The sequence below is a fragment of the Chlamydotis macqueenii genome, chromosome 9, assembly GCF_036417535.1.
Source record: "Chlamydotis macqueenii isolate bChlMac1 chromosome 9, bChlMac1.mat, whole genome shotgun sequence".
Lineage (NCBI taxonomy): Eukaryota > Metazoa > Chordata > Aves > Otidiformes > Otididae > Chlamydotis > Chlamydotis macqueenii.
The window spans coordinates 18,182,200-18,196,925 of record NC_141564.1 but is presented as its reverse complement, the minus strand read 5'-3'; the positions used below and the strand labels follow the sequence as shown (position 1 = coordinate 18,196,925).

The 14,726-nt window shown below is 38.4% G+C and overlaps 1 long non-coding RNA gene across 1 annotated transcript; it reads left to right on the top strand.

Moving 5' to 3' along the window:
* The first annotated feature begins 6 nt into the window (after nucleotides 1–6).
* On the top strand, nucleotides 7–13,957 carry LOC147599719 (uncharacterized). Its single transcript, XR_015259317.1, has 4 exons — nucleotides 7–139; nucleotides 7,565–7,657; nucleotides 8,672–8,783; nucleotides 13,334–13,957. It is a non-coding gene; the product is annotated as an uncharacterized LOC147599719 (long non-coding RNA).
* Nucleotides 13,958–14,726: the final 769 nt, after the last annotated feature.

Sequence of the window (14,726 nt, the reverse complement as noted above, 5' to 3'; positions counted from 1 at the left end):
CCCCTCCCCAAGAGACTCCCCTCATCCCATTGTCTGAGATTCTCTGACGGGCATGCTTGAGCTACTTGGGTCCAGGAGGTCAGGGGAACGGGGAACTACTTTTTCTCTTCAAGAGCGCGGAAGGATTTTGCGCCATTGAGTGAGTGCACCTCGTTCCTTCCTCTCCCTGTGCTCACCCCCCCCGCGCTCCTGCGCACGGGGTTTCCCGCTCTGGCCCCTGCTGCAGCGCGGGGGAGGGGGAGCGTGCCGGCATGGGGGAGGGTCGGCGGGAAGGGGCGAGGGCGGCCTAAGGGGATGCAGGGGCAGGCAGCCGGGCTGAGGCGGGCTCCGAGCAGGCCATGCGGCAGGGCAGAGCGGCTTCCTGTCATGGCTGCGTTTCCCCCGCCATATCGGGTTATTTTTAAAGCCCCGCAGGCAGGGGATGACAAGAGGAGAGCGGCTCCCTCGGGCAAGGGTAGGCGGCTCCGGGGCCGCGGAGTTCGCCCTCCTCACAGAAATGGCTCCCTCCTCCTCCTCCCTGCCAGGCGAAACCCACCCTGAGTTCTCCTTCCTCACCTTCTGGTGGGGGGCAGGAAGGGGCTAAGGCCGGGTTGGTTAGGGAGGGGTGAGAGGGAGCGGCGGCCGGAGGGGCCATGAGGCGAGGGGGGAAGATGGAGGCGGCTCGGCCCCGGCCCCGCACAAAGCGCGGGGTGGGTTTAGCGTGGAAACCGGCACCGCGGTGAACAGGGCGGCCGGGCCCGCTGGCGGACAGGGGCGGGCGGTCCTGCGCCCTCCGGGGCTTGAGGCAGCTGAATCATGCGAGTTTGTCACGGGGGGGATAATTTCCAAAGGCGGTGAAGGCGGATTTCGGGAGTGTTTGTAGGAGTTTAGGGAGGATGGTCCTCAGGGCGCCGCTGGACACGCGGTGCTGTGCTGTGCTGCAGCTCTTGGTATAGCGATGTCCGCAAAAAAAAAAAAAAAAAAATCTGGCAAGACTGATTTAAAGGTTAGTGCGATCCAAAGTAAAGCGGTAAGGAAAATGCTACTGTGTAAACCACTTCAATGAAATGCTCAGCAATCAGGCCCGTTGCTTTCATACTGCTGTAGAAAAAAAATCAATCATTTTAATGCTCTTTTCAGGTTTTACAATAATCCGTTCATCAATATTCCTTATGTAGGCAAATAATATAAATTGTAAGCATTAATTTGTGCCAACTTTAATGGGTTTATGTGTGTCCCTTCCCAAACTTGTTTCCATAGTGATTATATATGAACAAATGGAGGCAGTGCTTGAGAAATTCGACCCTTTACTTGACTAGGATATTGTAAATTGTCTAGAACCGTCTGGAATATCCATAAAGGGAATCTCTGAGAGGCTAAATGTACATTAGCTCTTCCTATAGTAGCATCTTCTGGGCAGTATTATTTGTAGAAATAATGTAACACTTACCAATATCCTAGCTAGATTATATAAATGCAGCTCCTCTGCAAACCCACTCTAATGCTCTCAAGTTTTGTTCACCCAGGCTGAGTAGAAAATATTGAGGATGCTGCTTGTGTTTGTGATTTAGACAGCCCCGCAACAACAACCGAAGGCCTTTTAAAATGAATGATAGCAGCTTGCGTGGACCCATAAACTTTTGGTTTTCTTTTATGCTACTGAATATTTGTTTTTATTAAGGATCTTGAACACTTTTCAAGAAAGCTGTAGCATGTATATTATTTTTTTATTTAAGTATTGCGGTTAGGTCTTAGTATATTTGCAAACCTGAGTTGAGATTTAACATGTGGGAATTTCAGGAAGGTAAGCCATCATTTTCCGGAGACTTTAAATGTCTTTTATAAAAAACATTTGTCATCTCTAAAACAGGTATCTAGTTTGTATTTTCCTGTAAAGAAATTAGTGTCATCTTGGATTACCTGTGTATTCAAAACACTTGGAAAGTTTGGTTTTGACAGAAGTAGTTTTTAACTAACAAGGCTTTCCTAGCTTTCTTTAAGGACCGTTATAGGAGAAACTGTTCCCATCGCTTTAACTTGCTGCAGCTCTTGTTTTATTCCACTTTTCCAAATTTTGTCCTATCAACTTCCATCAAAGGACAATTTTAGAAATTGGTTTTTGTTATTTACCATCTGTGATAACGGCATCTGGGAGTCTCTCAATCAGATGCCAAGATTTCTTTCTGCAGACACTGAGCAATGATGGAACTAAGCACTGCTACCTGCCCCCCAGAGCTCCTGATCACTGGCCTCTGCAGAGGAACTTGAAACTTCCGTGTCTCTGAGGATTTTGTTCATCTGTGATTTACTTGATGCTTGAATATAAAGAAAAGCTTGTCAGCATATTGGTGTCTCCTGTCATGTGGGCATGAGCAGAGTTTGGCAGAGTTTGACAAATCTGATTAGTTGGCCATGTTATTTGCTCTGGTTCATTGTTCTTTTAATCCACTGCTGTAGAATCAGATGGTCCCCAGTCAAGTGGCCTCTCGTCAGATGCTCTCTATTTGCCTTAAGTTTTGCATGACTGGAACTATGAAATTATATTTTAAGAAACAAATTGTCAGTTCCCATGTTAAAGAGATTCATATGGATGTCCCACTTCAAGAGATATGAAGAAATGAATCCAGTGTTTCCTCCAGTGAAAATCACTGACTGGTTTCACCGAATGAAAAGAGGAAAGAAATTTTGTTTCATTAACTTCGGCTAAGCAAAGAATTGGAAACATTGAATCAATCCTCTCTTTTGTGAAACAAGATAGCAGAAATCCAGGATTGTTGTCCTAGAAATAACCCTAACTGTACTAGAGGAAAATTTTTTGACATTTTATACTCTAAAACATATGTACCTGAATACAGTTTTTGAGAAATATCTCTTTGGTTATGGTAGGGCAAACAACCATTTCATTTGTGATCTTGCATCGAATTTGTGTATTTTTAGGCTGGTGGTAGCCACGCTCTGCCTGGGATTATTTGTCTTCTAACATGAAGCATCATAGTGAGAGCTATTGAGCTATTTTTGTCTCTGACAAAAATCTTGGATTGACACTGGGATTTGTTATGGTCACCTGGCTTTAAATCTTACTACCTTTTCTAGAGCAATCTCAACTGAAAACTTGCTCCTCAAGGAGCAGGTTTGTGTTATTATCAGGCAGAGGAGATACCAAAAAGATACTGAATAATATGTCTGTGCTACCAAAGATAGGATCCACAGCCACTTTTATATCTTACACTGTGTTCTTCAGTAGATATCTCCCCAAAAGCAACCCTAGTGAATCATGAGCTCTTTAGTGAAAGTGAACATAATTATACGTTTATTAACAGGGGGTAACAGATGGACTAGTTGGTTTAGCAGCTGGGTTTCCAGTCATTATTCATGCAGATTGAAGTAGAGAATGATGTATCTAAAGAAAGCAGTAGGAGCTGACACCTCCTGAAACCAAGCTCTAGTTGAGCAATCTTTGCTCATCAATATTCTGGCAAAGGCAATGTTACAGTTTGCATTAGGAAATTTCAGAAATCTCCTTTCAGAAATCTCATACCATGATTTGAATTTACCATGAAACTGTCGAGTACTTCATGGGAAACTTGGAAGATCCAGAGTTCCTCTCCTGCATTTCCAAGTCTGATGCTAGAATACATACTGTATATTATTTCATTGCCACAGCTAGCAGGGCAAAGAAAGTAATTGTAAACAGACAGAGTTTATTCACAGTAGGTCATGTTAAAGACCAAGATGATTTATTAGGGTGTTGTTAGCAAGAAGTAATGTTTTTTAATTCATCATTCCCAAAGGATCCTGCCTAAACAAAAGCATGCTTCCTCAGACGTAGGAGTGGATAGGAAAGACTCTGGAAAATCTCCTGGGGAGAGAGAAGGTCCAAATTCCAGGAGTCCCATAGTTGTTGTTTAAATACAGTCACAGGGTTTCACGAATGCTAACTTAGACTTTTTTTGTCATTCGACTGAAATTATAATCTGAACAAACTAAATAATGAGAATTTATAAGATGCAGTGTTTTTAATGCACTGAGAAAGCTTGCTTTGTATTCTTTAGTACCTCAGTGTAATTTGAAATCCTCATTATGATTATTTTAGTACATTGGCCTGCTAGGCTTGCTTTGTCATCCTCTTCTACAGTTATTTTACAATTTTGTTATGTTTAGACAGATACTTCTGCTCTTTGTAACAGTAATCAAACTTGTGTTGTGAAATCTCAATGATGTACTCATTGAGTGAATTCAAAGTACATCCAGACACAGAATTTTCTCTCCCAGTTGAAGTTTTGTCTCACTGAATAGCTGTGTGCTAGGCTAATAAGGAACATTTTCAGAAATGCTTAAATGATTTAGGAGCCAAGCACTATAGAAAGCCAGTGGGGATTTAAGCTGCTTTAGTTAATTTCATTGTCCCACGTGCTCGGTCTATTAAAGATATTTGGACGTGCACAGAGGATATAGAGTACGTAGGACCTTTTGCTGACCAGCTGACTCACTTCTCTGAAATGTATGCATGGTGGTTTGCAGCTCGTGCTCCCTAATTGCTTCAAGTACAAGTCTCCAAGGAGTGTTCCTACTTTATTTTTGCATAGTTTTGTTTCTTAGCCCAAGTTCTCTCATTTTCATAAGTTTTTTTTTCCTTGATGATATTAATTTGTTGAACTGTTTAAGACTAATTTACTTATTGTTTTTTAAAGAAATAGCAAAGTTGTGTGAATTCCATGTTTCAGGTTATTCATCCATTAATTCATTTCCTCTTAGAGTTTGGAGCTTAAATTCAGACTTTTAGTGACCTTAGTGTTTTCAGAGGTCTGAAGTTATCTGTTACGTATTTCTTATTCTGGAATAATGAAGTTCTCTATGAATTTTTAAGAAAGATGTTTTCTTTTTTTGTACAGTGGGAAAGTTCTTGTAACCTGCTGCTGAAAGGAAGTGGCAGAAATGTTCTGGGGCCTCAGAGAAACCTGAGATTCCCAGCCCTGTCTCAGAAAGTAAAAAACCTAAAGAACTAAGGAAAGTTAAATACCTCTTATTTTTACAATAGGTACATATTATTTCATCCAGTCGCTTTTACACTTGTGAAGATTTTCCCATTTAATTCAGTTAGCATTATGTTGGGCTTCTAATAAAAAACTAGTGTTAATTTTAGAAAATCAGTATTTCCTTTCTTAGATGGAGTACGTAAATTACTGTTAATTCTTTAAATTAGTATAAAGTAAGAAAAATATCATATGGGATCACTTATGGTGGTCTTATAATTTTAGTTACTATTCTGGTAATAAGAAGAATGTTGGCACAATAAAATCCCAATTCAAATACTTGAAACAGAAATATACTTTTCTTTCTATGATTTTCTTAGTCATTCAGCCCTCTGCATGCTATAAAACTCAATAGTTATAGTTTTAAGTCTTGAATATTCTTCTTGATTGAACAATTAGATTCTTTCTTGCAGTTTTTAAGGCTTGTAGTCAGGCCTTGGAATCAGCTTAGCTCCATTCTCTGTTGTGTTAGACTCCTGGTGTGACCACAGATTTTAGCACTAAATTGGACAGATGATATTAGAGACTTGCACTGACTTTTGGTAGAATGAGAGCTCTTTCTGCACTTCAGTTTCCCCCTTGTAAAGTGGGGGTGATAGTATTTGCCTCAGAGGTTATGTGTGGGCAAATGTTTGAAAAATGTGGATATCAGTAACGGTAGGTGGCTTAGATCTCCTTGATAGAAGTTACATGCGTACTTTCAGGATAGAGTTTGTTCTTTCTGTTACAAAAGTAAAGAAAGCTAGAGAGATGAAGCAGGTGGCAGCTGTTGATAACATCCTGACAGAGTACTACGGTTACATTTACATTTTAAGTCAATCGAAAGACTTCTGCACGGCCATGAAATAGTGCACGTCATATATTTCTGTGAGATGATCTGCAAAGAACATTTTTTTCCAGTTCTGAGAGAAAGGTAAATATGAGCCCATGCATTCTTTTGAAGAAAAGGTTTTCTGTTCTGATCTTGTTTAACTATCTATGTAAGTTATTTGTTCTCATGGTTATTCAATTTGGAATCCACTGACGATACTTGAGGTTTTTAATTGCTGAGCTGATTTCAGTTGTTTGATTTTTGGAACAGCCACTATAAGCAGACCTATACTCTGTATTTTCTTTTGAGTAGCTTTCCTCATTGATAAAAAAAGTTGAGTGTTATGTTCTTAGTAGGAGGAACAAATGTATATGAACCAAGCCCAAGAGGAAAACACCAAAAAGGCCAAGCAGTTCTTTGATTTTTACAGGGGTATATTCACAGGACTAGAGTTTGTGGTAAAAAAAAAAAAAATTCTAATGTATATTGTAGATACGCTTACTGTGATAGATGATCTATGTCCTGACTGATGAGACCAAGTTGTACAATTCTGTCCTTCCTCATCCAAACTGCACTCAGACATCACAGCAAACACACTGCACTTTTTGGAGTAATGAGGGCCAGTCTCAGGTTAGTGATGACAAAACAGCTAGGTTTTATCAGCTGATACAGCATGGCACAGAAAGCTTTGGTATGAGTGTCTTACAGGCCTTCATTGCCAGAATATTTAAAACATGTATGTCCCTACACAGCAAGAGTAAGATATTATAGAAATTACTTCATTATTCTTTAACGTAAGATCTTTCTGTCCATATCCAGCCTTCTGTGTTAACTGAAGTCTCTTCCTCATTCTCTAGCAGAGCATTTTAACCTCCAAAAAAGTATTTTGCAGTTTATAGAGCTTGTTACAACATGTAAATGTTAACAATAAAGATAAATACTTTGTCATTAATAAAATGAGCTATGTAGTCAGAAGTATTGTCTCAAGGTAAATCTTTATTTTTACAAACTGAAAATTTTCTACTGAGCTTTACTTTTGTAAGAAAACTGAGACTATTCATTTCTGCAGGTAACTAAGCTCCCTGACTTTTGTTTCTGTCACTGTTACTGGTTTCATATGAAATAATAGATGAGTTAGTTTCAGCTTTGTGTCCTTGTTTCACCTGCTTGCAAAAAGGAAGTTATGATCTCCTGTCTTCAAAGGATCTCTTAGATTGTAAACTGTTTAAGGCTGGGACTGATTCCTTTACATGCGATACTTCAGTCTACAAACCAGTCAGTTCTGGGTGGGAAGGTGAGGTTCTACCTGGGTGAAAGTTTAAGGTATTAATCAAGATAAGTATTGTGACTTGTTTAATAATTTTGTTTGCTTGTTTTGTTAATCCTTCTGAGATTTTTTTTTTTTTGATGAAAAATATAAATATTACAAGGCTTTTCTCTTCCACAGTGTTACAGATGCATGCTATTGTCATGGTTGGGTCTGAAATGCGTGCCCATGAAGCTGAAGCTGCCAAGGGGGCTGCTAAGAAACTGTCTTGTAACTGTTCTGCTTTGTTGTTTGAGGTTTCTTTTTAGTGTTATGAAGCCTCTGTAGGCCAGTCTTTAGCCTCAATTATTTGTGCTTTAACCCATGCCAGAATGCCATTATATATTATTTTGTATGCTAATTGCATACTGCCAGATGAGAGAAAAATGAACATATAAGGTGCAGGATAGTAAGGAATTCATTCTTTCCTCTCAGGTTGCACCCAGGAACAGCTGCCCATGTTTTCCTGGAGTTCACAGACAAAAGCAAGCATGGACATCCACTGATGCAAGCACAGACAAGATGCAGGTGATCACGTTATTTTAGCCAGGAGTAACCATGGCATTGCTTGTTCTAATCCAGGGCATGTACTTGAACACACGTCACAGCAATGGTCAGAAACCTTTGTTCTTTACCCAGCAGAAGACAGAAATGAGAGTTCATGCTGAATTACAGAAATATGTTGATTCATTTATTTCATGCATGGGTTGAAAGTTAGATTATAATTAGATTACTAGATTATAATTTACTGTAAATTTTTTTTTTGCCATAAATAAATAAAGAAAATGTATTTGCCTCTATTCAAAGTAGTTTTATCTTGTGCTAGGTACTTTAATTTAACAGCTCCCGGTAATAATTGTTTCTGAGTCTTAACAAGCTACTTATTTGCTGTCATATTCAACACTTACATGTAGCTCTTTCTTCTGATTAATTTGAAAGTAGCTAAGTCAACAATATCCTAATTTCTAAGCAGGCAAACACTATAGTATTCCATAACCACCCAGATACTGGTATTTTTTTCTTTGCTTGCTCTTTTGTCCTCTGTAGCTTGTGTTACTATTTCTAAATACATTCTGATATAGACTTTTCCATGAGTTACAAGGCTACAAGATTTTTTATGACATTATTCCTTTTATTTCAGCAGGAATTTAACAAACAAACCACTGATTTCCTTTATGTGTTAATAACAAATAAAGACTCAGTCAAACAATTACAAGATACTTAGAGTTACAGGACTTAATTTGGATGTGATATTTTGTGTATCTTAAGCTCAGAATTTTCTTTTTTTCACATTTCTGTCCAAGAAAGCAGAGTTATCAGAAAGATGATTTTACGGTTTATTACCAAAAAGGAGTTCTCTGATTTCCTTTACTACTATTCATTTGCATTGCTGACATTCAGCTCTTCTGGAAATAAAACTTTGTACCCCTGGGAGCACACTTTTTTTTCTGAAATCACATTGGAATTGTGTTTATTAATTACATCACATCAGAATTGTCTTGGCTAATTTACTGGGCAAACAAACTATGTATCTTTACGCAGAAGGAAAAAGAGAAAAGTGAGAACTGTAAAGGACTGCTGCCTCAGAGCTGCTGTTGCCATAGAGCTGCTAACGAGGAAAAAAACTGCAGCATGAATTTCTACTGCGTTGAAGGTAAGATGAGGGCACAGCAAAGACTGTAGGAGGGGGAGGGGAGGCAGAGGGAGGGAGAAGAGGAAGAAAGTCTGCGTCCTTGCTGTCTAAAAAAGGAAATTCAGTGTTCATGAGCAGAACTGCTGGTGCAGAAGAACAAAGCTATCTCAGTTGTTTAGGGTAGCAAGAGTGATGAACAAGCAAGCACACTCCCATGCTTTCGGGAGGAAATACTGCAAATCAAGAGGGGAGAAGAAGAGTGACTTTATCGTTTAGAAAATACTCACTGCTGCTTCAAGATAGCTGTTTTTTTTATACTACTTTGGCATTAATATTGTTCCCCTGGGTAAAGACAGCTGTGCAAAAAATCAGTAGGTTGATAAGCAAGAAGAAAAAGTGGTGCTAAAAAAATTCAGCATAATCTTGAGCTGATGAATTGTGCCTGTATGTATTAAAATGCATCAGTTGTGACATTCAGCTGTACAGTGCTGTGAAACCTTTCAAAATGCAAGTGAATTTGTTTCTTATGGTAAGATTGTTACGATAAACGGATCTGTTATCAACCTTTTATCAAAGATCTTTGATCTTCATTTATCTAAGTAGATGTCTTTTGAGTGAAAATGTATATTAAATAACTGAAAAGTAAATATTAGATATTCAAGAATACTAACCGCAGAACTGACATCAGACATACTTTCTGTGGAATCTCTTTAATAGGGTGAGCTTTGTAGACTGACTCTTAATGATCATTGCAAAATTATTTGCAAAATACTCATCCAAAAGCTGCTGCTGCTGTTTCTACATCTGTCTAGCATGTTATGTATCACAGCATTTTACTGTCCTTCACTTGCTCCTTCTTTCAGTCTTTTGACTCTATCTGAGACGACTGAACCCACATGCCCTGCACAGCAAACTGAGCATACGTGCCATATTTGCATAGTAGGGCCTTGAAGACAATGAAACAACCTTTAGAGGCAATGATAACGCTGTCTTAGCTATGTTGATGATAGTATGTTGATACTGATTAACCATCTGATTGCTGTATTATTGAGTGTGCTTGGATAGAACAGCCCTTCCTCACAATTTCTCATTTTGCACTTTATCACCATTTATCAAATGGTATTTGACTATTTCTCCTGGAGTCTGTTTGAAGATTGAGTCAAAGTGAATTTCTGCTATGGAATCAGCAACTCAGGCTGTGAATAAACAAAAGTATATTAGGGATTCAGAATTTTTTTTAGCATTACAGTCTCTCACTGTGAAATTATTCTTTGAGATTGTATCTGTTAGCTCATACATGCTATTTCCTAGTCATGGATGGCACTGGGAGAGTTATATTATCATGAATACATCAGTTGGCATTTCAAAGGTATATAATGAGGAACTGGATGTGTAAGTGTATTTTTACTAGTCGGATTAATTTTGTGATTCAGACTAGTGTTGTCAGACTCACTAGGTGCAGACAGTTTTTCTGTGGTCTTCAGAACCATTCCTTTTATTTGCTATAGTTCCAAATGCAGTCAGTTGTTGACGATGTCCTGTTAAGATTTGTGTGGGTCCCTTCAGTCAGCATGTAAAGATCCATGACTGAGACAACCCCTGGCAATAGAAGTGATTGTGATTTAGTTCAATATCAGCCAAAGGTTTAGTCATCTTCTGCTCTGAACGATTGTTAATATCTTGCTGGAATGAATGATTGTGTTAGGACTGAATTTCACAGAGCATTAGGCGCTGCATTTCAGAGGAGTTCGCTCAACCTGTGGATCAAACCAGTTTGGGTTCTTTGGAGGTCTGAGGTGATTATTCAGACAAGCATGACTCTGTGTAATAAACACCTCTGTGTAGAGTAACTGTTCAAGAAGAAATGGATGGTGCCTATCCAAACTAAAATTTAGTTACCTTAGATAAATATTTAGTGGAAGGTTAGCGTTGCAGTCTTAGATCAATTTAATGTAGCTCTTAACTGACAAAAACATGTAGCCAGAAGCATGGTGATGCTAATTGACAGGTTACTCTCATAAGTTTGCAAATAGTATGCATGTTCATTGGTTCCAGTTGGTGGTGGCTAATAGGTATTTACAGTGAGAAGGAGAACAGGTACGGTAGTACTAATGCAGGAATGTCTCGGCTGATTAACTCTGTCCAAGGTGCAAAGTGGAGCGCGGATACGTTATAACCTTCATATCTATGCTATTCCTATGCTAGATTGTCAGCTACAACCAATAGATCTATCAACTTTAGTGAAAGTTTCAGAGGTGTCTTCGTTGTCTTATAGTAGAAAAGTAACTTAATCTGAAGCTAAACAAAGTAGAGGACTTGTTTGTAAATCTACTAACCTGTCCATACATTTGTAGCGAACTCTGAAGAAAGAGGTGATCTTGTAGTTTATGCTTGTTTTTTCCTCCTTCTTCCATCTGGCTTATATTGTGGGACTGATCAAGAGAAAAAGAAGTATGGCAAAACATTGCCCAGACACTAATCTCTGGGCCAGGAAAAAAGCTATTAAGCCACTAGTGCTGCTGTGGTTAATGCCAGGACCTGCACCAATTCCCCAAACATCCCAAAATATAAAAGCTATTTTGAGGGTTAATGCTGCCCATAATTACTTCTTTCTGCTTGCAAGGAGGTGTTGCACTGTTCAATGTCCATCTCAGCCTCTTCCAAGTAGTATCAATTTTCTACACCATAGGCTTTGGCTGAGTGCTCTAAGGCCTGATTTTCAGAGATGCTGAGCACCCACAATGCCATTTAAAGGTAATGGGAGCGCAGGCTCTTCTCAGCACAATTCAAAACCAGGCCTCTGTGCTCAAACAAAAGATTTTAATTTAGCAGTTGCAAGACTGCTTAAGTGATCAGTCTGAATTCCAGACAGCTTCTGGAACTGATTATTATTAATTTTTTTAAAATATATTACCAATACTTGATTGATTCCTGAGAAGTTGAGGTATATCCCATTATATCCCTTGATTTTTATTAATTTTGTGAGCATTACTACTCTTTTATTTAATGTACAGCTAGTAGAACAGGTGGCACACATGAAGTAGGAGAATTTGGCTATAATAGATCTACTTCTCTGTGACATTTTATGGCATAAATCTTTTTTCTATTGGATTGAATGGCAAGGAATTAATTTCTGCTGACATGCTTAATGGTTAGAATAAGAAATAAAACAATGTTCCTTTATAATTTAAATTTCTTTACATGTGTCTGGTGGATTTTTCAAGGTACTGAAAAATTGGGCATGTAGGTCAAAGTATTTCTTTAAACACGCTATAGCTCCCCCTGTTCTGTTGATGAGCATTATGTTCCCCCCTTGAAATCAATGATCTTTCATTCTTGTCTACCCCAATAGTTTGAGTTTTTTTTTATAGTAATCTAACTTTCAGTTAAAAATATGTCCTCCCTGGATAAAAGGTATATCCTAATTCATTCCCTGCCTTAATCAGTTTTGTTTGTGCACTCACTTGTTTTTCGCTCTGACAATTATTTTTTCATTTTGAGCCAAGAAGTCTGTTAGGGCTCCCATAATAAGTACATCCAGAGGAAGATGGGCAGTCTTCTCATAAAATATATTTCGGGTTCAGGCTCTTAGTTTTAAAACAAATATGTTTTGGTGTGACTCTGGATTCTGTGGGGAATTCTGACTCTCTGTGACTCACTTTGAACTGAAACAGCAAGGCAGTAGTTTGCTGTGTGAAACCAGTAGTTTAATGCCTGATTTTCAACTCACAGATTAGTATTATCAACATTCATGGCAGAAGAGAAAAGAATCACTATCAGGTTTATAATCCCTGTTACTCTGTACAGATAGGAGTTACTCCTTTGGTGCTTATGTTTGAGTTTTCACTGAGCAGCAAATTGAAACCAGTTCAGGAACAGCAGTAATACTAGTATTCATTGTAGCAGGATGCCTTACCCAATTAGGAAAACCTTCACTCTTTCCTCCTTAAAGCAGCCTTCCTCTTATTTTAGAACGCAGTAGAAACATTGTGTTGTTACATTTTACCAAATGAACTTCACTTAAAGATTAATTAAAACTGTGAAAGCTGGATTATACTAATGTAGTGTTGTAAACACAGCAGAATTAGGAGTTGTATGTGAGTAGCTGGTCATAAAACCGAAAATATCAAACCCCGTTGTTTTTTTAAGACTAATTGAGGAATTTGTACACTGGATTTGTTACAGCTCTGTCTATATGACAATGGCCATACAGTATTGTCATTTCTAATTACATAGCCACTTAGACCCATTTTATCCTTAGAGCTGATGTTCCTAAATTGGGAGCAATTATCTTGTTGTCTGAGAGATCTGAGAAAACAAGGAAGGAAATGGCTTCTTATGTCTTATCAAGTGCCAGTATTCATCGTTATTTCTCCCCATTTTCTGTTGTGAGGTGCTTGCACATCTCTCTCCCGTATACGTGAATATAGCATTAGAGGATGATTGGAATTGCCGAATGTGACTAAAAGGTCATGTCTGAATTACAGCAAAAATCCAATAGGCCGTCTACAGTAAAGCTGAGGAATTTTTTATATGTCAGTTAAAATACATATTTTGTCTCATTGTCACAGATGGGATGAACGAGAGAGAGAGCACATTAACTCCAGACATCTGCAGAATGGCCATCAGGTGGCTCTGAGTCTCAGCAGTATTATGAACAGAGATTTAATTCAGACATATTTTCATACCCCAGACTCCTAGTTCCGATTATCTACATCAGTAAGAACGCAATTTTTATGGTGCAGGACTAACTATTATTTTTTATGTTCATGGAATTACACTAAGAGCATTATTTATACACCTTGCTCATAATAAGTAACTGGCAAACTTTTCATGCTTTATTGATAGAGCTTAATATATAAAACAGATTGCACAGATGTGGTGTTTTTATCTACAGTGTTACTCACCCAGAAAAAATGCTGGATATTAAGTCTCCTAAACCTTTCCTGGCAACCACAAACCCCTGATTCGGAGATCATAAAACCCCTGTGGCAAAAAATCTGCCATCTGCCGGACAAGGAGAAAAGTACTTGTTAAGCACTGCGGCGCGCTGGGTAGAGCGCTGCAGCATGATGCCAGCAAAAGGAGAAACTGGTGACTTTACAGAGCTCTTCAGCAGCAAATCTGAAACGGGCCTGGTCAGTAGTTTTCTGACAGCATCTTTTTCCAACAGAAACTGCTGTTTTGTTATAATTAAAGCCTTCTGTGGGAGCACATCAATTAGCAATTGAAATGTTCCATTCTAAAAATATCTGAACATTCTGTTCCAAAATTTTTAGACTGGAACACTTTGATTTTTATGAGTAATTGTTTTCATACATTATACAAAGAAGTAATGAAAATTGAAATTGTCATCTTTGTATTAAACGTTAATGAAACCTCACATCCCCACTATAGCATGTGGTAAATTCAAGGCAATCAAGAATCTGGGAGTCTGCTCTGATGACTCAGTCTATGTCTCACTCCTTGTGGTCATGTACACATGCTCTGTAGGGAGAATACACCAAGAGTGTGACTGTCTTTTCAGATGAGGGAGATCAGAGCTGGGAAAACTTTTTTCTTATTTCTTCTATTGTAATTTTGCATGAATTACTAAAATTGCTACAGTAATTTAAAGAAAAACTGTTTCAAGCTTATACTCCTTATAATAATACAGCATACAGAAAGTTTCCAGTTACAGCCAAAATCATACCAGTCAATGTTTAGAAAAAGGAAAAGAAGCAAACAACTAAAGATAACTCTCAAGGCTTTCCTTTGCCTAGCTTTGTGAGTTTAGTACTTGTCATGTGCTGAAAAGAAAAGATAGGCTTTGCATTTTATCCTCCAAGGAAAGGAATGAAAAAAAAACTTGCAGGATTTGATTAGTGATAGATCCAGGAGTTATTATTTTTATATCTTTCCTTAAAATGGGGATCCAGCTAAGTAGTATGACTTCTTAAAGATTAGTAACTGTTTTCAGAAAGA